The sequence below is a fragment of the Papio anubis genome, chromosome 2 (assembly GCF_008728515.1).
Source record: "Papio anubis isolate 15944 chromosome 2, Panubis1.0, whole genome shotgun sequence".
Lineage (NCBI taxonomy): Eukaryota > Metazoa > Chordata > Mammalia > Primates > Cercopithecidae > Papio > Papio anubis.
The window spans coordinates 949492-972924 of record NC_044977.1 but is presented as its reverse complement, the minus strand read 5'-3'; the positions used below and the strand labels follow the sequence as shown (position 1 = coordinate 972924).

Here is a 23433-nt window from a genome sequence, read left to right as displayed (position 1 = left end):
GTTAGCAATAGGGAAGCAGTGGATATTATTTTTGTAGATTACTGCGGTGTTTCTTTAGGTACTGGTAGCATGCCAGGGAATCAGAGGGGAAAAGTTGGATCCTGCAAGAGTAACGGCCTTATGGCTTTAGAGCAAATAAATAGCTTTTAATGGAGTTAAAATTAATATATAATCTATGTATACATATACATACACTATATATAATACACAAAAAATATATATGTATATATACAAACATATACACACATTAGAATAAATATATATGCATATACATACACACAAAGGCACTTTAGAAATTTGTCAAGTTGTCTGAACAAATTTAGGCCTCATCCTCTATTCTCCCATAGACACCTGTTCCTACCTCTAATAATTAACTTATCACATTGGTTTACCATGTTTTAGAAAAAAGTCGTCACCCTTTAAATATGTGTTAAAAGATAGTAGAAGCTGTCATCTATTTGAGTCACAAGTTACTTTCACATTTCCAATATGCTGCAAACACTTAACTAAATCATTAAAGAATAAAAGGACACAAATAACAAATATTTAGGTGTAATTTAATTCCTTGGAAATATTCTACAATGTTTCCAGATAAGAATAAAATTGCCATCATATGTCTTTATAGTCTATTATTTCTTTTCCCTCAGAAAGGCAAAGTTTATATTCAATTTGTTTATAACTGAAGTTTATATTAAATTTATACTAAATTTCTTTAGAAGACTCAGAAAACAGGAATCCATCAGTCATGTGATGTTCTATAGTATTGAGCTAAAATGGAGAGTTAGGAGGATGGGGAGGGATCAGGAGGAGCAGAGAGAGACGGAGAAATAATAATTCCTATCCCACCTCAAAAGTCAGAATAGGATACATTTTCACGTTTGAATTTTGGGTGGCAGAAATGGGAAGCCTGTACCTTCCAGATGAGGTAATCAAATTGGCTTCAACAACACCAAATACTTTTAAAATGCAAGTATTCACTGAAACAAAGGAACTACAAGCGAGATAAAAATATGAACAATGTTTTAATGTTTCTTTATAATTGTTTATATTCCCATATTCAAGTTGAAAATCCTATTTTGTGTTTCTTCACAGTATAAATCAAAGTTCGTAACTATTTTCTATTCTATTGAGGTGCTTTTTAAAAACTCCAAGTTAAAATGCCAATTGTTATGACAAAATAATTAAACGTGAATACTATTATCACTTTCTTCTATGGATGACTATAAAAGTTTAACATATGTTTACACTGTGACTAGAAAATGAAATAGATTAAGAAAATGTTAATGAAAGTCTTTTTAAAAAAATGTATAACTGGATTCTCTCTTTGGGAAAAAGAATCATTGACTTTACTACAGACAGATTTCAGTAAATTTGTGCTGATCACCCGCCATTCTAATCATTACTGTCAGGAAGTCATTTTGAGATCACAGGTCACAGCTTTAAATTCGACTGTGGCATAGGAAATTTAATCAATAACTTTGTGCACATAGAAAAAGAAAACATGCTGAAAGCAGACCTACTTTAGTGATACATTTATTTAAAGTATTTTAAAGTGATTCTGGAAGTGTGTTTAAGTAAAGATAATCTTTCGGTTGAATGCATTTAAAATTAACTTGTGGTTCTTACCAGAAGGGTTTGTATTGCTCACTATTATCAGCCCTAAATATTTTGCATTTTAGTTTTTGCCCCAGTGATGCTATTGAAACTGCTTTCTTGAAGGTCCTCAATCACTCCCTAATTGCCAAATCCAATAGCTTTTTTTACTTGTCATCTTCTGGACAGTGTTGCGTCATTGGATACTGCTCATGCCCTCTTCTTTCTTGAATGTATCCTCTCTATCAGAGAATAAAGTGATTTTAAAGACATGCATACCCCTTTATGTATTTAGCACTGTGTATATGATTTTTGTCCTTTTAAAATCTTGTTAATGATAGACTACTAGGGTTTATAAAATGTTAATTGTATCAACTACATTGTATTACTGTACATTGTATTACTATAGGCAACTGGGATATATTGTATTACTCAGGCAACTGGGATACCTGTTTTTCAATATGAAGAATTATAAGGCATTTACCACAGAGCTAAAAGTAGAACATACACAGAGATAACGAGTGAGATCAGAGGTGGGGAGACCATATCCAGTCTCCCGTATTTGTGTAACTAAAATTTTATTCGCTTACTTATTGTCTGTGGCTGCTTTGCACGGCGAGGGCAGAGTTTGCACTGCGAGCGCAGAGTTGAACAGCTGCCGTAGAGGCTAGTTGTTGTACAAAGCTAAAATATTTACTTTCTAACTTTACCCAGAGAAAGTTCACAGGTCCCTGGTCAGAGTACTGATTTACTGACCTTCGAAGAGAACCATTCCTCTTTTTAGATGCAAAATAAATAAATTAATTAATAAAACAGCACCCTCATTATGAGGCTTTATGCCAGGATAGGAAGGTTGTGCTGAACTAGTTGCTGTCTCGAGTCTTCTAGAGAGCCCTGCCAGCTATGACCTTAATTTTTGGCACCTTTCCACAAGAATAAGCATGTATGCTCAGTGTAACTGACCATCTAAAAAGATTCAAGAGAACCTCATGCTATCTCCTTCACATTTCCAGTTTTAAGTGTGCAGAGTCCAATCTGCAGTAGCGGGTTCCTTATCCCTAGGACCCAAGCACGGAAAGGAAGTAAAGGAAGGCCTCATGATATATAGTACTTTCTACTGTAACTATTGTGTCCCGATACATTGATCTATGATTCATCGTGTTACCCCTTTCAAAGCCTGTCTGATTGGTTACTGTACATCTATTGTTCAGTCCACACATAGACAGCAGTTGGGTATTTATGTGGACACCTCGTTCCCCAGTGATGAGCCACGTGCCATTTTGCAGAAATGGATAATTGATAGAAGAAATTGATCAACGAAAGTAAAAATGCAGTAAAGAAACAAAAAGTGATGATGTTGGAAGTGAAATTCATATTAAACATAGATGGAGTTTTGGAAGCAATTGCTGTGTGAACGTTCACACTCCCACTTTTCAGAGACTCTAGATACACAGCCAGAGGAACTTTGTGAAAACGAACTTGTTGACACAAATGAGGGAAGAGGTTGTGACAAAAATGATGAAGACGTCCCGGAAGAAACGATGCTATGAAACTTGACATTACAGGAAAACTCAGAGACATTTCTTTACAAAAGAATAAGTTGTTAGAAGTTGATCCAAACTCAGAAAAGAGGATAATGATGTACAACGACATAGAAAAGATGCCCATTCCATATCATAAACTATAACAAAAAGAAAAAAAAGGAAGTAATATTTGAACTACTAATTTTCTTATAAGCAATGACATTTTAATTCTCAACATTTCTAGCCAGAAATACCATTTGACCCAACAATCCCATTACTGAGTTTATACCCAAAGGATTATAAATCATTCTACTGTAAAGACACATGCACACGTATGTTTATTGCAGCATTATTCACAATAGCAAAGACTTGGAACCAATCTAAACGCCCATCAATGATAGACTAAAGAAAACATGGCAAATATACACCATGGAACACTATGCAGCCATAAAAAAGAATGAGTTCATGCCCTTTTCAGAGACATGGATGAAGCTGGAAACCAACATTCTCAGTAAACTAACACAGGAGCAGAAAACCAAACACCGCATGTTCTCACTCCTAAGTGGGAACTGAACAATGAGAACACATGGACACAGGGAGGGGAACATCACACACCAGGGCCTGTCAAGGGTAGGGGGCTAGGGGAGGGATAGCATTAGAAGACATACCTAATGTCAATGTTGGGTTGATGGGTGCAGCAAACCACCATGGCACGTATATACCTACGTAACAAACCTGCACGTTCTGCACAGGTGTCCCAGAACTTAAAGCATAAGAAACAAAACAAAGCAAAACAAAATAAATGATAGGGTACTAAGTAAATATTGGTGTTTAGTGCTTTTTAAAAAATCCTTCTTCATTTATAACAGAGAGTGTAAGAAATTGCAATGTTTTGACCAAGGTCTTTAAAGGTCATAGAGCAGTCAGAATTTTCTCCATTGATTATTAAGATCTCTTTGCACAATTTCAACTTTCATGGTCTTTTTTTAGTATTGCACTGCCATGTAAAGCAACAACTACCTGTATTTGTCTTACTGAATTTGTCTGGATATATACTGTAGGAATTTTTAACACAAACACTGGTAGTGGTCCATTGTCTATTATTTGGAGGGCAGATATGGTTGAGGAGAACTTCTGACTAGGCTTGACCCTTTTGCTGATTTTCATATGATCTTCAACATCTCTGTGTTCTGTTAACTGCCTAAATGATTAAGTGTATTTTCTAGAAGTATAGTAAGGTTTAAAAGTAAAAGCTGTAAAGAACTGAATTAGCTAATCAGCACATCAATAGTAGTAACATGCTGAGGCTCAGGTGTGTAAACTTTCATCCTACCTTCTCTAATCTAGCAGTTCTTGGAGTCTGACTTTTCTTTTTACCTCCTTCCTCCCATTTTTCACTTTTTCTTTCTCTTTCTCCCTTTATTGCTTCCCTTGACTCTTCATCTAACTCGTCTTAGAATAGATTCAAATCTTTGTTATTATTATATAACATTCATTTTGTTTTTGACAAAACTTTGATCCTGATTCAGTATCTATCATCACAACACATCAGATGCTGGATTCAGGGTTTATAAATCACTTTGATTCAATCATTTCTAATTCTTTTTCACTCTCTCTATTTCTCTCTGTCTCTGTCTGTGTCACACACACACACATCAGAACAAAATAAATAACTTCTCTGAATGTGTGTATTGTTGTGGTTGTTGTTTTGTATATGAACCTCAATTGATTTTTTTCCCCCTGTGTTTTCACAGCACTGGAATTACGTGCATTAAATGAAACTCATTTCCCAGTATTAACTCTTCAATGCTTAAACAATTCTCTTGATACATAGGTTAGAAAGATTTTAATTGCATACATCAGTCTAGGTTCAGTTCATCACAACCTCCACATCCTACAAACATAACTGGCTTCTGGGAACATGCACAATAGTAACCCTCTAAAACAATTCACTGTGCATGTTGGTAAGCAATTATGTTTCTAATTTGGTTATGGAAAGGGATAAAGATATAAAACAATTAAAGAGCTAATTATAAGTTCCATTTAAATATATAAAATATAATACATGGTCATATACTCTGTAAAAAAATATTCATTTATTTGCTAGTGAAATTTTAGGGAGCAACGTGTATGATACATTGACAAAATATATAGATATTGGTGCAGAAAAAGTTTCATTTCATACTCTGGCTCATATGACTCTGAGCCTGTTTAAGTCGGAAAAAACGAAGAGTGGAATTTCTAAATACATATAGTTCTCTGAACCACTTCTTTAAACATAAAAGTGACCTTTGTTTTTTTTTTCTTAGACTGCTACACACTACTCAAGGTAATTATATATTGGTGGTATACCTCAAATAAAATCTAAACCAAAATTATAAAGAAAATGCCTGTAATTCATTTTCTCCTTTTATAATAATATATCTTATAAAATAAATTGCTTTTAATCTAACAGCCTTCTTTAGGTTGTACTCTATTAAAGGAAATTGGGCCAGAATTGATTTGGGTAGTGAAATTTATCATTACACACAGAAAATGGACAATGAAATGTGATTAGACTACATGTGCCCATCATTGCCGTTTTCAAGAGCAAGCCTTGAACAGAAGAGGCTGGATTCAATGAATCAATAACAGTAAAAGCAAAATTGGAGGGCTGTCAAATCAACTTAATTCCTCTCTTCTGATCAAGCAGCATCCAATCATCTAAAGCACAATGCTAATAATCAAATTAAATTGCATTTGACTCCTTTTACCTGGAGTCAAAACACACATCTGACTGTAATATTTCATATACTTAACTTTGAAAAGCCACTAACATACTGACATATACTAGAATCAAATGCTTGTTGCATACTCAGGATGAGGCAGAGGACAAAATTACTTTTGATTATGCTCTTAAACTAAATGGAACAATTAAAATAATAGGTTTCCTTCATCTATTCAACAAATATCTCAAACCTAAAGAACTTTGCAAGCATCAGCATATTAATATGATTTTTAGCCATTCCGATGGTATTCCTTTTGCACAAAGCGGGCCTTTTTTATTCTTTGGTGCTATGGAAGACCTAAATACGCCACGCATTGAATTAGATCACACGCTTCTCCAGCTGGTTACTGGGTATCTTTCTTACGGGTCCCATTGCAATTTATAACACAGCTTTAATACACTGTATGATAATTGCTGGTGTACAGTCATTAAGAGGAATCATGACTAAATCTTCTTTAAAATGTAAATGTCCAACACAGTGGCATTTAATGAGCAAATAATGAATAAATGAATGAAATGAAATGAATATCATTACAGACACAACACAGTCTACCATTGTCAGACTGACTGGGCAGAGACAAGATTGGACTCTACGAACAAAAAAAATTATTTTTAAAGTCCTCCTTAAGGAGAGAGAGTTTCCTTTTGAACTATTAGAAGGGCTATAAACATAGATTTGCGGCTTCACTACATGGCAGTTTCCAAAGGCACACTTCATTGAAGAAGATGGTCGAGAATGTCTTCGAAGGAAGCAGTTTCCAATGTGGATATGAGGCAAAGATGAGGGTCTAAATGAGTGACACCCTGCATACAGTCCTATTTTCAAAAGGAGCTCATCAAGACTGTTGGAGCCCAGCTTTGCCTTCAGAAAGGCCTCCTGGTGTTAGAAGAAAAAACAGATGGGTACAGAGTTAAAAATTTTATTTCCCAACAAATATATACTGGTGTCTCTGGAAAGTTTTTCAGCGGGTGATTTTCATGAAGTCTAAACAAAAGAAAAACATTTGTGGTCAGAGTAAGGGAGAAGGAAGAAAGGGGGGAAAGAGGAGTTATGAAATGTCGCTCTGAGAAGAGGGCTCTGGGAAGTCTAGTTGAGTAATACAAAGTAAGACTATAAAGTGATGAATAGAGTCACAGTTGTCAATTAAAACCAGGAAAACGATGCTAAAGAAAAGAAGAGGACAATTACACAATGGACAAAAGTAAAATGACAGAAAGAATAAGAAGAGGAGGGAGGAAAAACCTTGGGCAAAGAACAGTGATGCTGGGGAGGAGTGTGAGGATTGCGGCAGCCGTTTGCCAAGAACAGGTTTTGTTGTTGAAAGCCTTGATAGGGCACCCAGCCTGAGAACCAGGCAATGCCCGAGGCCCATGGTCTTATTTTTTGCTATTTTTCTTTCTCTTATTCGCCACAGGTATGATTTACCCAAAAGGGACGTGAGGCCAGAAGTCGCATTGAGCATGCTCTGTGCCTCAACAGGAGACAGTGGTTTAGCAGCAATAGCCACAGTGTTACAGAGAAACCCATGGCAGCTCTCAGCACATCTTCAAGCATAGAGTTAGATATAAAACAATTAAAGAGGAAACAGGGGGAGGAAGGTCAGTGTTAGCTGCACAGTTACAGAGAACAGGCAGCACATTAGGAAATGATAAACATAACCTTGCACAGACTCGCTTTTAAAAGGCATCAGTGGTTCAGGGCTATAAAATGTCGTGCATTGTGTCAAAGGATATGTGCGTTTAAAAGAAACCTGGAAGTGTATTTAAACATTTGCAGATGGAGCAGATGGGGCCACAGAAGAAAACTACGTTATTCAGATTACATTGCCTCCAAGTCTGGGTAGCAATTTAAAACAAAGGCATGGGTTAGAGGGAGATTTCATAGCAATATGGGGATCTTTTGTACAGACACACACATCTGTGTTGATAGGGACCAAAAGGAATCTGGATATCAGAAAGTCCAAATAAGAGAGAAAAAAGTCTTAATGAGATGAAGGCCTGCCTGGAGAAGTCTGATACGGTGGGGAAAATTCCCTTCCCTTAAATTAAGTCGCTAGACAAGATAACTGAAGTATAAAGCACTTTTTTCAGATGGCGAAAGCCTCTCATGCAAATTTTGTTTATTCAACAAGACCTGGATAAACAGCAGATCTGATCAGTAGCCAGACAAAAGAAGTACCGTGGCTGTTGCTTAGAGATCTGAAAAGATCTCAATATATTCACTGAGGTTAAGCTGACCTCTGATACTGACAATTGCTGAAGTCCTTATACTTTTCAGTGTGGCTCACATTGACAGACTAGAAAATAAATGCCTAGAGAATTTAAATTACAATTATATTTGTATTTAAATTTCTGTCATTTGTGTCAAGTAAGAAATCAGAAAGAGGTCCATAAGGACCTTATTTCTTTAATTTTTACTAAAGAGAAAAATGGTACATACTTTTAAAAAATAACCTTTACTTTCTAAAATGGATAAGCACTGGGCATCAAAATAATTAGGAAAACCTAGAGTAAATTATATTTTTATTAGAAGTACAAAATATAAACAATTTCTTTAAAAAATGCACTAGTTGATAACCTCCCCCTTCCCCATCATATTTCTGGTGGGAGGGGGATGTAAAATCTGTAGCATACTGAAAGATAGTTTTCTACCACCGTTAAAAGTAATTTGGAGTGGTCTCCACACAAGTGTTCCAGATAGATCTTGAGAGTGTTATAAATCTGACCAGGTTTCTAATACAAATGTAATGACACAGGGCACTTGAACACACCACTTCTGACCAGGGTTCCGATGGTTACTTTGTTTTGAGGAAACACTCCTATTATTCCAGTGTGCTGGAGTCTGCCCACGCTGGCTGGGCTCCAGAGGGCTGAATGTGCACATCTCTCTCCAGCACTGCCTCCCAAGCCATCAGGTTGGCAGCTTGAAATCCGTCCTGAAAATTGTCAAAAGCTACACATGAGGGCTCCCCCACCGCCTTCCAGAGACCAGCTATTAAACATTTACCAACACACCACTGTCACTATCCTCACTCTGCTTTTTATCATCCCTCTGAACAGAGCCACAGTAAGTCATTAACACTTTGCCAGGGAACCTGTCGGTAAAACACTGTGTCAATGGTCAATGCTTATTTTTATGTTCAGCCCATCGCCCAGGAGGGCTTCAGGGCTTTCCAGCCTCCATTCTCACCGGCGTGCTCGGAGAACTGACTGCACATTGCAGTGCCAAACCGCAGGCTAACACGGTACAGGTGGAAAAAGCCCAACCAGTGAATAAAATAGAAGAGCTTCTACAGCCATTCTATATCCAATTCTTCCAAATGTTTTAAGACACTATTCAAATGCCACCTGCTCTTTGTAGACTTTCACGGTTCCCTCATTTTTTTTTTCCTTTGCTCTTTTGAGGTGGTTTGTATTTCTATCGTGATGGTTGTTTCATTTTGGCTCACAATATCAGACTGAATCATAGAAAACGACATTTTCTAGGCAAATAAGAGTGGAATTTTACCAATTTTATACAGGGCAATTTAATACATTTAATTGTTTAGTATTTTCATTTTCCACTAGAATGTAAATTTTTGCTCGTTTTTGAGACGGGGTTTCGCTCTGTCGCCCAGGCTGGAGTGCAGAGTTACAAGTGTGGTTCACTGCAGCTGGACGTCGCAGGCTCAAGGGATTGTCCCACCTCCACCTCCTGAGTTGATGGGACCACAGGCATGCAGCACCGTGCCCGGCTAATTCTTTTTTATTTTTGTAGAGAAAGGGTTTTGCCATGTTTCCCAGGCTGGTCTCGCATTCCTGGACTCAAGCGACTCTCCTGCCTTGGACTCTCAACGTGCTGGAATTACAGGTGTAAGCCACTGTGCCCAAATATAATGTAAATTTTTTGAGGGTTTCAAACATGTTTTATTCATCATTTGACCACACCTGGACAAATAGATCACATATAGTTTTCATTAAATGAATAAGTATCAGAAAAAAATACATTAAAGAAAAAACAGTATTCACGAGCCCACATAGTTCGATGAAAGTAAATGATAATAGTACTCTTCTACGGTTATACTGCTCTCTGAGGAATCTGAACACATTTGATAGATCTGGCTATGACAATGTGAGCAATACAATGTGTCAGTGACATTCATATGGGCAAATGTGGACTTACATGCAAACCCAGGCGTTCGAGCCAGCAAAGGCAACCCCCTTTGGGTCCCCTCCCTTTGTATGGGAGCTCTGTTTTCACTCTATTAAATCTTGCAACTGCCAAACAAAAAACAAAACAAAACAAAAAAAAGATAGAGATCCATTTAAAATTGTATTTATTTTTAAAAAGTGTCTAGGGGTAACTGGGATAAACAAAGGAAAAGGCGGCAATACTGCCTCTTGACTACCATTTAACAATTCGTATAATAAGGAAGAATCTAGATAAAATGTCTCCATTACAATTTCGGGGAGGCTAGACTCGTTACGGCTTTCCTGCCTCAAGTCATTAATAGCTGAGTTGTGCGGCAGGAACTGGACCAGAATTAGATATATTTGAAACTGGCCAAGAACACTTTGATGAGAGACCACCAGGGAGAAGAAATTTTAAAAACTACAGTTCGCCCTTTAGTAAATTATGTAACTATAGTTCCCAAACTGGGCTGTGGAGCACCTAAGCAGCGGGAAGTTGTAAGTTCATGGAAAGCATGAAGGCATTTTAAAAAATCATCAAATAAAATGTGCACTACTGCCTGGATATCCATATCTTATTTACAGAGGCAGTGTATTATAGTGATTAGGTGTATGGATGGAAGCCAGACTACCTGGGTTCTAATCCTGTCTCCTAGCCATGTGACTTGCCCAAGTTACACAACCTCTCTGAGCCTCTGTTCCCTTGTCTACAAAACGGGAGAATGAGTGGTACCTCCCTCTGAATGGTTATGAGAGCTAAATGAGTTAAAACATCTAAAGTTTTTGGAATAGGACTTGGTACATAGTAAATAGTACCACAAGTGTTTGCCATCAGTATATTTACAGGACAACTAATATGTAGCTATAACATGTCATATAAAATGAATAATACAAACTAATAATAAAACAAAAACTATTTCAAAGGCATTGTTATATTTATAGTAGCCTTTTCTCATTATGAAGCTTCTTTATCAGTAAATATTAACTGTACACCCATTTAAGAGGGAGTGAAAATATTTTTCAACTTAAAAAAAACAAGCCTGAGAATTTAAAAGGTAGTTATAATTACTTATGAAGATGGCCTACTAAGAAACAAACAATTTTAGTGTGTTTATCTGACAGATCTGCCCGACAGCATAGAAAAATAGTTGAGTCTCTGGTTCTCTCAACTCTGGGCTGAACATCACTGATCTCCGTATATCATCTTCCCAGTGATGCCAAAACCCTAGGATCTCCAAAGTGATGAATAACATTATTGCAGAGGTTCAGGGGTTTATTATCTGTGCCAAAACAAAAACTCAGGGCTAAGGATCTTGCTATGATGTTTGACTTGCTCATATTTAAAAAAATAAGTTTTTTGTTTTTGTTTGTTTGTTTTTGGAGACGGAGCCTCACTCCATCGCCCAGGCTGGAGTGCAGTGGCACTATCTCGGCTCACTGCAATCTCCACTTCCCGGGTTCAAGCGATTCTCCTGCCTCAGCCTCCCGAGCAGCTGGGAGTAGAAGCATGTGCCACCACGCCTGGCTAACTTTTGTATTTTTAGTAGAAATGGGGTTTCACCATGTTGGCCAGGCTGGTCTTGAACTCCTGACCTCAGGTGATCCGCCCGCCTTGGCCTCCCAAAGTGAAAAATAAGTTTTAATAAAAGATAAAACTAAGGAATTGTAATACTAATTATGAAAGGGTGACACCGTCAATGCTCATATTAAGAAAGAAGGAAAAAATTTCCTCTGCTTCATAATATTTCCCATAGCACCATATACTTTGCATATATTAGAAGTTTATTTATGTTTACTGAGTTGATAAAAGTACATTTCAAAATTAAATAGTTAAAAGATATTATATTTTTTTTTTACAGGATAGGAACACTTTCCCATGAAGTGCCTAACTTAAACAAATGGCAACAGTTCTTGAAAAACAAAAAACATGATAAAGTGTCTACATGAAACTATTAGATTGGGTTTAGTCGAAAGACTGTGTGTGGCTTTCTGATTGGTGAGAAAACTAATAAAGCTGCACTTCAGTAGTAAGAGGATGACCTCTTTTGGCTTATTTGGGCTCCTAATATAACAGTCACTGAACTAGCTAATTAGCTTGGCACGGTTTCAAGCTATTGGATCATAGGAAGTGATAGAGTACAACAGAAGGCATCTCTTGGCGAGAATAACTATAACTCATCATTTTCTGAGAGGCGTTCTTGTGGAAAGGACTTTTAGCAGCTTTTTGATCTCTGGCACTGATTTGGAATAAAGAAAAACGCCCATTTAATTTATCATGTTAACGTTCAGCAGTATGCAAGCATAGCAAGAAGGCAGCAGCGCACGATTGATGTGAGTGAGGCAGTAGGCCCAGCCACTGCATGCTGTCACTGCAAGCCTTTTTCTCCAGACAAATGTTTTGGAAAGTTTTATATCCAGACAAACGGCATTAGGTTATGAAAATGTAGGCAAGTGGAAAGCTCTCCATAATCCTCCTTGCGATGGTTAGTTTTCAGTGTTAGCCAGACAGCTGGTAAAGCATTATTTTTAAGTATGTCTGTGAGGATGCTTCCAGAAGAGACTAACACTTGAATCGATGAACTAAGGAAGGAAGATGGAACCTCATCCAATGGGGGTGGGCACCACCCAATTGATTGAAGGCCTGGATAGATTTTAAAAGGCAAGATAACTTCTCTCTCTCTTTTGGAGCTGGGACACTCATCTTCTCCTGCCCTTGGACATCCAGAACTACAGGTTCTTTGACCTTCAGACTGTGAAACTTGCACCAGTGGCCCCAAGTTTCTCAAGCCTTCGGCCTCAGGCTGAGAGACTGAGAGATACATGATCAACTCCTCTTGTTCTCAGGCCTTCAGACCTGGACTGAGCTATGTCACTGGCTTCCCTGGTCCTCCAGTTCGCAGATAGCCTATCGTGTGACTTCTCAGCCTCCATAATCATGATGTGAGTCAATTTCCACAATAAATTTCCACGAAGAATTCCATCTATATGTGGATGTATATACACACAATACATATATATAGTGTGTATGTACATATATAGAGAGTGTATATATGTATTGTATATATGTATATATACACACAATACATATATAGTGTGTATATATATACATACAATACATATATATAGTGTGTATATACACGCACACTATATATATAGTATCTATATAGTGTGTATATATAGTATACATACACATACATATATAGGGATGTGTGTATGTCCACTATACACACTATATATAGATACACACTATATATATTTATATATAGAGAGAGAGAGAGCGAGAGAGAGGGTTATATACTGTGTTTATGAGCGTATTCTGTTTCTCCGGAGAGCCCTGAATAATACATTTCTCTATCAAAGAGAATTATGCATATAAAATATATAAATACTCCCCAAAGTGACTTGGATTATGCATTCTAGAAATATTCACTGTTTATACTCAAAATTTAGAGCTTTGGGAAAATTTTTAAAGCTTCGCCTTGGAAAACGTGGCTTCCCAAACATCTTGAATGTAAGAAGAAAAGGGTATTGCCAAACTTACTGAGATGTCACGTCCGCCTGACAGGTAAGTTTATGCCTGAAAGTCAGTCAATGGATCATCTCAGCAGACCTTACATATTGTAAATCTCGTTGTTCCAAAAAACTGCCTCGAATGCTAGAAATGGTGCTCCTGACGAATAGAACACATGCTCTTTAGAAGCTGAATTGCTCATATCCTGTCTTTGGGATTTACAGACTAAGTCTTGGGAATCAGCGATTCTGCCCACCATGCTTGGCACAAATGCACCAGGCCTGTAACCAGCACTGGGGAAGTTTCATACTTGGGTTTTAAGTTTTGGGGTTAATCCACTCTAACCACATTTGTTTCCTTGTGAAGGGACCAGAGACTTCTCATATACTAATCCAAAGAATTTCCTTGGGAATGTCTACGGCCGGAGCACGGCAGCATATTCTGAATGACCCAAAGCACCTGCTGCCCCTCTCCCCTGGTCATCATGGGAGCGGTCAGCTAATTCCTCCAACCTTGTTATTTTTGGTGAGTGCCAAAGTCATCTAGTCCTTCTTTTCCTCTATTCTCCTACATCTCCATTCTTCTCCCAATTCCTCCTCCTTCATCTCTCCCAACTTTCAAATTATTTCTCCTGGGACAAGGTTAAACGAACTCCTACACACACAACTACTTCTCTGAAGTTCCTCACCCTATTCTTGGCTAAAATGTAACTTGGCTCTTCTCTGAAGTGATCAGTTCTCTGAAATCTTCTCCACTCGTGATTGTTCATCACTAGAACTCACACACCTCGGATTTGCAAGTTGGTCAGCTTCCTTCTTATTCCACATATTTTTCTGCTATGCTTCCCTCTCGTTGCCTTATCATTTTCATGGAGGCACCTCTTTGGTATGAGACTCACAGCCTCCTCCACTCTAGATCCTCCTCTCAGCCTGCAAGTCACTCTGTTCTCTCTGTTCATTGATCTCCAAAAACATTCACTTTAGGCCATCCTCTCCTATGTCCATGCCCTGGATTTTATCAACATTATCCAGAACTACTTCACATCTGAATTATTATTTTCACATTCATTCTCTCATCAAAGCCTCTTTCCTCGAGCCCTGTCACTTCCATTCCCAATCATCATTTCTTCCAGCTCGTTAATAGCTCCAAGTCCTTTTGCCCACTTAACATTTTTTAGCCTCCACCTATTTTTGATCCCTTTCCAATGTAAAGTTCATGATTAGTTACTTCATCACAACCCCCGTTTCCTAATCTCACACTGTCTTACTCTGTTTTCTACGGCTAAAACAAGATCGCGCAGCCTGGGTAAATAATAAACAGTAGAAGTTAATTTGGCTTATGGTTCTGGAGGCTGGCAAGTCCAAGACTGTGGGACTGCATCTTGTGAGGGCCTTCTTGCTGTGATGTAACATGGTGGAAGGGCACATGAGAGCTTACGAAACAGAGATGGAAAGATTGGGCCAAACTTATTCCTTTATTAGGAGCCCATTCCCTTGATAACTTACCCTCTCCCAAGATAATGATATGAATCCATTCATGAGGGCAGACCCCTCATGATCTAATCACCTGTTAAGAGTCTCACTTAAAAGTTTCTGTTAATTATTTTTTTTTTGTTTTTTTGACACAACTCTTTGCTATGTTGTCCAGCCTGGTCTCAAACTCCTGGGCTCAAGTGATCCTCCCAACTTAGCCTCTTGAAAAGCTACGACTACAGGCCCATGCCAGCATGCCAGGCTCCAGAGGACCCACCTGTTAACATTGTTACAGTGTCAATTAAATTTCAACATGCGTTTTAGAAGGAACACGCATAGTACATGCCTACCTGGAAAAATCTCAACATTGGATAAATTTCCTGTCTTCGCAGATACACTTATTAATTCACCATTTGGTAAAATAATATCTAACGATATCTTCTAGGTTCCACGAACCAGTAAGGTACTAGGGATACAATAGCGAGAAGCCAGACATGGGCTCTGCTGTATAGCTCTTTTCATCTAGAGGGGAATATAAAAATTCATTCAATAATAAATAAATATCAAAATACAAATATGATGACTGTCTTAGTCTGTGTTTCTGTAATAAAATACTTAAGACTGGATATTTTATAAATAACAGAAATTTATTTCATACAGTTCTGGGGCTGGGAAGTTCAAGATCAATGTGGAGGCAGGTTTGGGGTCCGGTGAAGCCTGATCTCTGATTCCAAGATGTTGCCGTGATATTGTATCCTCCAAGATGATGAAGGGGGATAAAGCCGCTTCCCCAACCCCTTTTATAAGGGGCTGCTAATCCCAACCATGGGGGCTCTGCTTTCATGACTCATTCCCCTCTTCCAGGCCCCATGTCGTAATACGGTAACATTGGTGATCAAGTTTCTAAAACAAACATGGGTGGACACACTCGGGTCACAGCAAGGACCAGCTCCTTCATAGGGCTCCAGAGACACTCCGTGATTGAGCGTCTGCTTAGCAGTCTCGGTCCACAGGCAATTCGAGTCTCTTTCCCTGTTATTTCTGTACGATGCTTCCTCTGTTTAGAAAATGTTTCCATGCTCTCCTTGTGGACAAAATTCTGATTCTGGACAACTCCTACGTATTCTCTTGGTCTCTTTCAATGTCTAGGTAAATGTAGGCGCCCTGCGATGTATTCTTGTGGTACCTTATATTTCACTTATTTTGGGCGTGATTGATTTCAATGACCAGGTTAATCCTCAGGGAGGAGGGAGTAAAACGGAAGGAGGACGACATTGCCGAGGGAAGGTTATGTTACATGTTGGGAAACGTAAGCAAAGAGTAAAGAAAGGTCAGAAATTGGACAAAGAATTTGGTAGACAGAACTGACTACGCACAGAGAGAGGGGGAGACTGGATAGGAAAGAGGAAAAGAGAATTTTAATACCTGCTAGGAGGAGGAAAATGTGGAGAAAAGGAGAAATACCCATAGAGAGCTACTGGAGAGCTTTCTGTATGATGTCTACGTAATCTCTCTCATGCTCTTCTCCAAGGAGCACTGCGATAGAGATGAGCATTATTTATTAAGGTTTCTAGTCGTTAAGTTGGGTTTCCTACATTTTCTTTTTTGGGGGATGGGAGAGATGGAAAACTTTGTGTGAAGAAGTAGGAGACAGGAAATTATCATGAACCATAATTTATTGTATATTTCAAAGTAGCTAGAAAAGAATAATTGTAATTTTCCCAACACAAAGAAAAGATAAATGTTGAGATGATGGAAAAAAACCTACAAATGAGTTAATAAAGTGGACTGGAGAAGTCTGAGCTATATTTTAATTACTTGGTGCTCCATGCATTGTGTTGTAATTGTCTGTTTAATTGTGTGATTTCTCTGATAAATATTAAGCTTCACTAGTACAAGATTCATTAACTTTGCTAGCCCAGTGCCAGTTACAGAATAAGCAAAAAGTAAATGTTTAGTAAATGAATCAAAAAATATATTAAAAATGCATGAATAAACATCAAACACAGTATGTTATATATTTCTGAAACATAATTGAATTTGTCAATAAGATACTAGAGATAGCAATTCAAAGCTGTATAATTATTAATGAGACAGCAATTACAATCAGTTTTAATAATCTTTTAGAAATAAGTATATACATTTAACATTATGTATTATTTTTCAATCATTTAATTTTTTAAAAATTTGTTTTAGAAATACATCATTGCATATCAACTTAAAACCAAGGTAAGCAATGATGTGGTTTTTTTTATGCCTATGAGATTATATGCTCATGTAACAGGCAAAAAAGACATCGTTCATAGATAGACCCATTTTTTACACCATGTTTTTAAAAAAAGAAGAAAGATGAGACCAAGAGAGGGAGAGATTGAAGAGAGAGAATATGAAATGAGTTACAATTACAAATTGGGTATAAAGCTGTGGAGTGTTAAATAATCAATGAGAAAGATGATTACAAGGAGTGAAACAGCTCATTCATAGGAAAATAATGACAGCTTTATTTTCATAAATATTTAACAAATAACTTCAAAGGACTAGGATTGCGCTGTTCTGGTTTCTTACACACACACACACATACACACACGCCACTAAAATTTCTCTCCCTAGCCCACAACAAAAGACTTTCATTACCTTCCTTTTTCTCACTAGTGCTTCGTTATTTCATACTTTAATGTTTAGTGACTAAATAGTTAATGTTTAAATTTTCTCGGTGAGGAAATAATCCAGAACTTTCTGAAACACGAAGCATCACAATTTGCTTTTTTAAAAAATAGTCTATTAATTTCTTATCATCTCCTGATTTAAATCTGAACTACTTTGCATAGCTTGTGTAACTTATCAAACCCCTATCTTAAAAAATCACCTAACCATGTTTGTATTCATAATAAATTATCACCAATAATTGATCACAACTGAACAATGATCACAATGATCATTTTGTGGTTTTCTGACGCATGCCTTGCCTTTTCCTTAATAAATGCTACGATAGATGATTTGCCAACCAGCATAATAAATGTGAAAGTGCAGATACACCATAAAATATTGCATAATATGTTCCCTTAATATGATTAATACTTTTCAGTGTAGCTATTCAATCTTCAGTCATTGATGTGATTCTCCTATATTTTTGAAGTATTTAAAAGCTAATAAGGAGAAAAATATAATTTTAACATTTTAACATTTCATATTTTCAGTAGAGATTTAAAAACTTCTTCATACAAAGTGGCATAAGCCAGTATATACAAACCCATAGTTAAATATGCCCTTTTGAAAATTGTGGTGTTTAAAGAACATGTGGCTCTCCTTTGCCCTTAATACTGGCTACAGAATATGGAGACACTTCATTTATCTGGTATTGATTTGACATTTTTGGTATTTCATGGTAATTTTTTTCAGAAAATAAAACTTTTTTTCTAATCCCTAATTTGAAAAAATAAAAAAGGTTGGTTGTGTTGCCAAAACTTGTGTTAACCATTTCCTGCTTCTTGAAGCTGATCACCGTGAATACAATTCAATGTGTTCCTAATGGCTCAGTTTTATTCCGAACACATTGCTGTTCTGTTCTGTTACGTAATGGTATCTCCAGGGGCTATTGAAGGCGACAGGACTGTTTCCTGGGCCTGTTTGTCTCTCGAGTTGTTTTTTTTAAAGTGTCTACTTTGGTATTTTTTTGAATCTTTCTTTTTGATAACGTGACTGTCGTCTTTAAGGCCCTGGGAATGTTCATACTTATTTTAATGCTGAGGCTGCCCAGTGAAAATAATGACGCATATTTATTGTATATGGACTATGTACCAGATATTCCTCTATATTCTCTCTCTATATATTACCTCATTTAATTCTCACATGATGTTTTGTCCATTTTACATATGAGAAAATGTAGGCACAGAGAAACTAAAGTATTTGTCCAATGTCACATGGCTAGTAGGAATTTGACCCCAGTTAGCCTGGCTTCAGAGCCTGTATTATTGATCTCTGTGCTATGATCAATAATACAGGCTCCGAAATATTGCACAGTTTAAATGTTGCAATACCTATTTACCTGTAAGGTAAATAGTTACAGGTAAATTTACTTACCGGTAAATAGGTATTGCAACATTTAAACTTATAAATGAATAAATGTATGATAAATAATAGATACATGAAAATTTTAGAAGTCAAAGGATACATAGAAAACAAGAGACAAACCCAATATGCATAAATTTAAGACATATTAAAGTGCCTAGTATGTAGCAGGAAGCTTTGAATACAGAATAACACAGTGTTTCTCATGAAATATGTAGTCTAATGGGAAAAACAGAAATGGGTCAGGTATTAGAATGCAACGAATGTCAGAAAAGGGAAGGTAAAGGAAAGCACAGGGCCCCTGGCAGGAGGAAGCTATCCTATTCCAGCAATAGCCACTCCTAACATTCTGGCTTATTAAGTTAAACATTTCTCACTGTCTTCATAAGAAGCAATTTTTTATATTCTCTTTTCAAGGATTGTATTTTAGGAAGTGAAATTTTCATGTAAAATCTATGACTAATTAAAAATTTCACAAACTGTGAATTTGTTTATATTGAAGTTGCTCTTTAGTTATATCTACAAAGAATTCAAAACTAAAAGGGAAACAAAAAAGGTTTCAGATTAATATGAATAACTAGGATGCTTGTCAGGTCGGTTTTAGGCTATCCCTAAAATTTTGGGAACAGGACTGTTATACTAAGCTATAGATCTTAGGGACACCCAGTTGAAAGACAAAGTTGAGTCCAAACTTAATGGAAAATATACTACTGGAAGTTACACATTTGTATGCACTTATTAATGATGACAGTTCTGCCGAAGGATCACTTGGGGAGTTCATCTGATTCCTGAAAAAACTGGTTGATATGACATAGCTATAGCTTTTATATTACAGTATTTATTGTAAAATACTTTTTTTTTTCTTTTTCTTTTTTGAGATGGGGGTCTCTTGCCTTGTTTGCCAAGGCTGGTCTTGAACCCCACAAGTCAAGCCATCCTCCTGTCTCAGCCTCCCCAGTACTGGAATTATAGGCATGAGCCAGTGTATCTGGCTGTAAAATATTTTTTGGCCTGGGAATGTTTCCTTGTTTCTCTTTTAGTTAGTATTCAAATACTAACATGATTTCGAGAACAACTGGCGTTTTGCAAGTCTTCTCATGGACTTTATGGGGATTACTCAAACTATTTTAAAAATCTGCTATATTTATTTGCTGTTTGGAAGGAGAGAATCTATGGCTTATAGAAGATTCTCAGCAGGACCCATGGGCAGGAGGATATTAGGAGTGTTGGTGTATGAGAATTCAGGGAGAATATTAGGAGTGTTGGTGTAGTAGGAGAATTCAGGGAGAATATTAGGAGTGTTGGTGTAGGAGAATTCAGGGAGAATATTAGGAGTGTTGGTGTAGGAGAATTCAGGGAGAATATTAGGACTTTTGGTGCAGGAGAATTTAGCTGTTACATTTTACTCTTTTATGGATTCCTTTTAAGTAATTCATCTGAATAAATTGATTTGGCAAGGAAGATTACTTTTCTTTATGTATAGAACAGACTAGAAATTCGAAGACTAACACCGAAACTTGGGTTCTCTAAATGTCACAATCAAAAATTATTTTATGGGAAAAGTACACACTAGTAATGGGGTTTAAAGTCATTGTAAGCACCTAACTCCTTTTCCTCTCTGCACTGACTGATTCAACCAGAAAACCTTTGATTATGGCAAATAGCTTATGACTGTGTCTTCCCACTAAACTGAAGATCAAAAGACGGCCCCTTCCCCTCCACTTGGATCGCTATCACATGCTTTGAGAGATAAGGAAAGGAAAACACAGGCTTCAGGGAGAAGCGAAGAGGATGACTCACTGGAGTCCCAGTTTCTCATTAACCTTCTGCTTCCTCCGTCAAGGCCACGGTTTCCACCTTTCAAAGTTAAGCAAAGCCAAGAAAGGTCGCATTCGCTCTGCCAAAACTTGAAGATGAATTAATTAAGAGTCATGTGTATCTAAATCATTTAAATAAAACAATATCTCCATTATTATTCATTGTCAACGCACATTAATATTCATTTACTTTGTCTAAGGATTAATTGCAAAGAAAACATTCAGGCTGCAGTTACAAGTTCCAACTTAGTATGAACCTTCTATTTTGAAGATAAACTCAAGTGACTTTGTTTTTTAAAAAAGGACTAGTTTTATTTACCCAAATTTTGTGGTCAAAAATGGGTACCAGAACTTTAACTAGAAAGTGTTTTTAAAGAATGGGAAAAACCCAGAATTCATAAAATAAAACTGCAGAAGGGGAAAAGTATAATTAAGTGATCAGAAGTCAACAACGAGTTGAAACTCCATTTGAAAACGAGAAATATGAATCACTAATATGTTTGTTCTTACTTTTCATATTTTGACCATTTCTACTATTTTATCGGAAAGAAATTTTTCAATAATTTAAAACTCTTGTGATTTAATAAAAACAGTTTAACTTTTAAACCTTTAAAATATGATCTTACGATAATTTGAAGCGCAATGTCAAAATTAAAGAACAGGACATCCCATAGCAGTTTCTTTTTCTTGAGTCCCCATTGTGCTTCAAAATCTCAACTGTCTTTCTTTGTCCCAGATACTTTTTGGTACTCATTAAGCTGAAATTACTGGCAAAAAAAAAAAACACAACCCACAACAACCCGTGAGTAGTTTGGTGGCTGGACAAAGGGCTGGGTGGTCTATGATTTCAAGAATTAGTTATGATTACACCAATTAACTCTTTTGATTGTTCTGTGCAAGTTTTATTGAAAAAATGTCCAATGTAGAGACTTTTCCTTCTGGGCTGGGGAAACTTTTTTTTTCCTTTCCTTGGGTGGTGGAAAGACTTTGCATTTGTAGTGCAAATGTTACAATTTATTTCACATGCTATACAAAAATTTTGCCTGGGGTTTTTAATTCTCTTCTAATCAAGTGCCATTTAAAATAAATACACATACAAATAATTTTCTTCACCTGAAACCGTGGCTAAGAATAAAGAAAGATCTTTATGTAACACTGATTAAAAGTGACAAAAGCTCAGAAAGATAAAATTCTTTTAAATAGATGCCATCCGTTTTGCCAGTGTGAGGGCACAGCTTTAAGAAAACATGTTTTTATTTTGTTTATTTGTACACAGTAGTATAATAAAGTATGTACAGATTTAGTCAATGATATTCTTGGAAGTAGAATACAGTTCTATGCTGTATGACAGAATTTTTATGCATTGATGTAAACTCTTACTATAATGTAAAATTAATATAGAAATAAAGCAAATTGCAAAGAAAATAAGGAACTAAGTAATGGACAAATCATTCTTGGCACTAAAATTTACTAATTACTAAAATCAATTTAGTATTGCCCTTTTTCTCCTTTTAATATCCCCCACTCTTTCCCTGTGGGATTTAAATAGAATTAACTCACTCTATACATGGAATTTAACAAATTTCTACTATAGATCACTCGCAGCTTTAGACACTCAAACTGTTTTCTTGTCAAAAGTCCTTGCAGGCACTTTTTTCACCTTACAGCTTTTCTGGAACCCAGTGAGGCCATATAGCTTCCAATTGAGGGGATGCAGAGGAGCAAAAGAACAAGAGAGAAGAAAGGAAGAAGGTGTTTGGACACTTTCGCAGCATGAAATTCCACGACATGATGGGTGTTTTGTTTGTTTGTTGCTTGTTTGTTTTTTTAATCAATAGACTCATGTTTCCTTCTCCTAACTCTACACGCCTCTTCTCTTTCTGTAGCCGGATCTAATGATGTCTGAGTATACATTCCTTCTCAATCATCGCCAGTTGGCATCTCAGTTACAAACAGCCTCTTGAAAGGGAATCCAAATTTGCAAAGTCTTTTTAGAATCTAACTGCTTGAAACAAGTGAAATGTAATAAAATTTATTTATTTTTAAAAAGAAAAAAATATAAACCTTTTATTTCTTTTTTTAAATTTAGATATTAGAAGTTTTAAACTTCAATTTAAATTTCAAACGGGAATAAAACTCGATTCAGCATTGCCCTTTTTTGGTTGTTGTTTTATAACTTCTCCGTTTAGTCAAAGTAGCTAAAGAAATAAATAAAATCCTGGGATAGTTTGTGAAAAGGCTTTCACAACCGTTAGAAATGTTCACTTAAATTGAATCTTTTTTTCTTATTTCAAGTCTAAACAAATGCATATAGGAGCTTAAAAGCTATTTCAAATATGTCTCAGAAATCCTAGTTACATGAGATTATAGAAGATATAACATAAATGAAACTTTCGTAATCAACTGGAGAACCACAAGGTAATGAATGTGAAGAAACAGCTTATAACCTAATGCTTGATAGACAACAGATGACACATGCATGTGTTTACCAGTTTTTTTTTTTCTAGGGGGG

The 23433-nt window shown here is 36.6% G+C and overlaps 1 protein-coding gene across 4 annotated transcripts in view; it reads right to left on the bottom strand.

The window, feature by feature from the left end:
- ROBO2 (roundabout guidance receptor 2) overlaps positions 1-23433 on the bottom strand; it is a 1748812-nt gene that overhangs the window by 940719 nt on the left and 784660 nt on the right. The gene's annotated exons all lie outside the window — the stretch shown is intronic.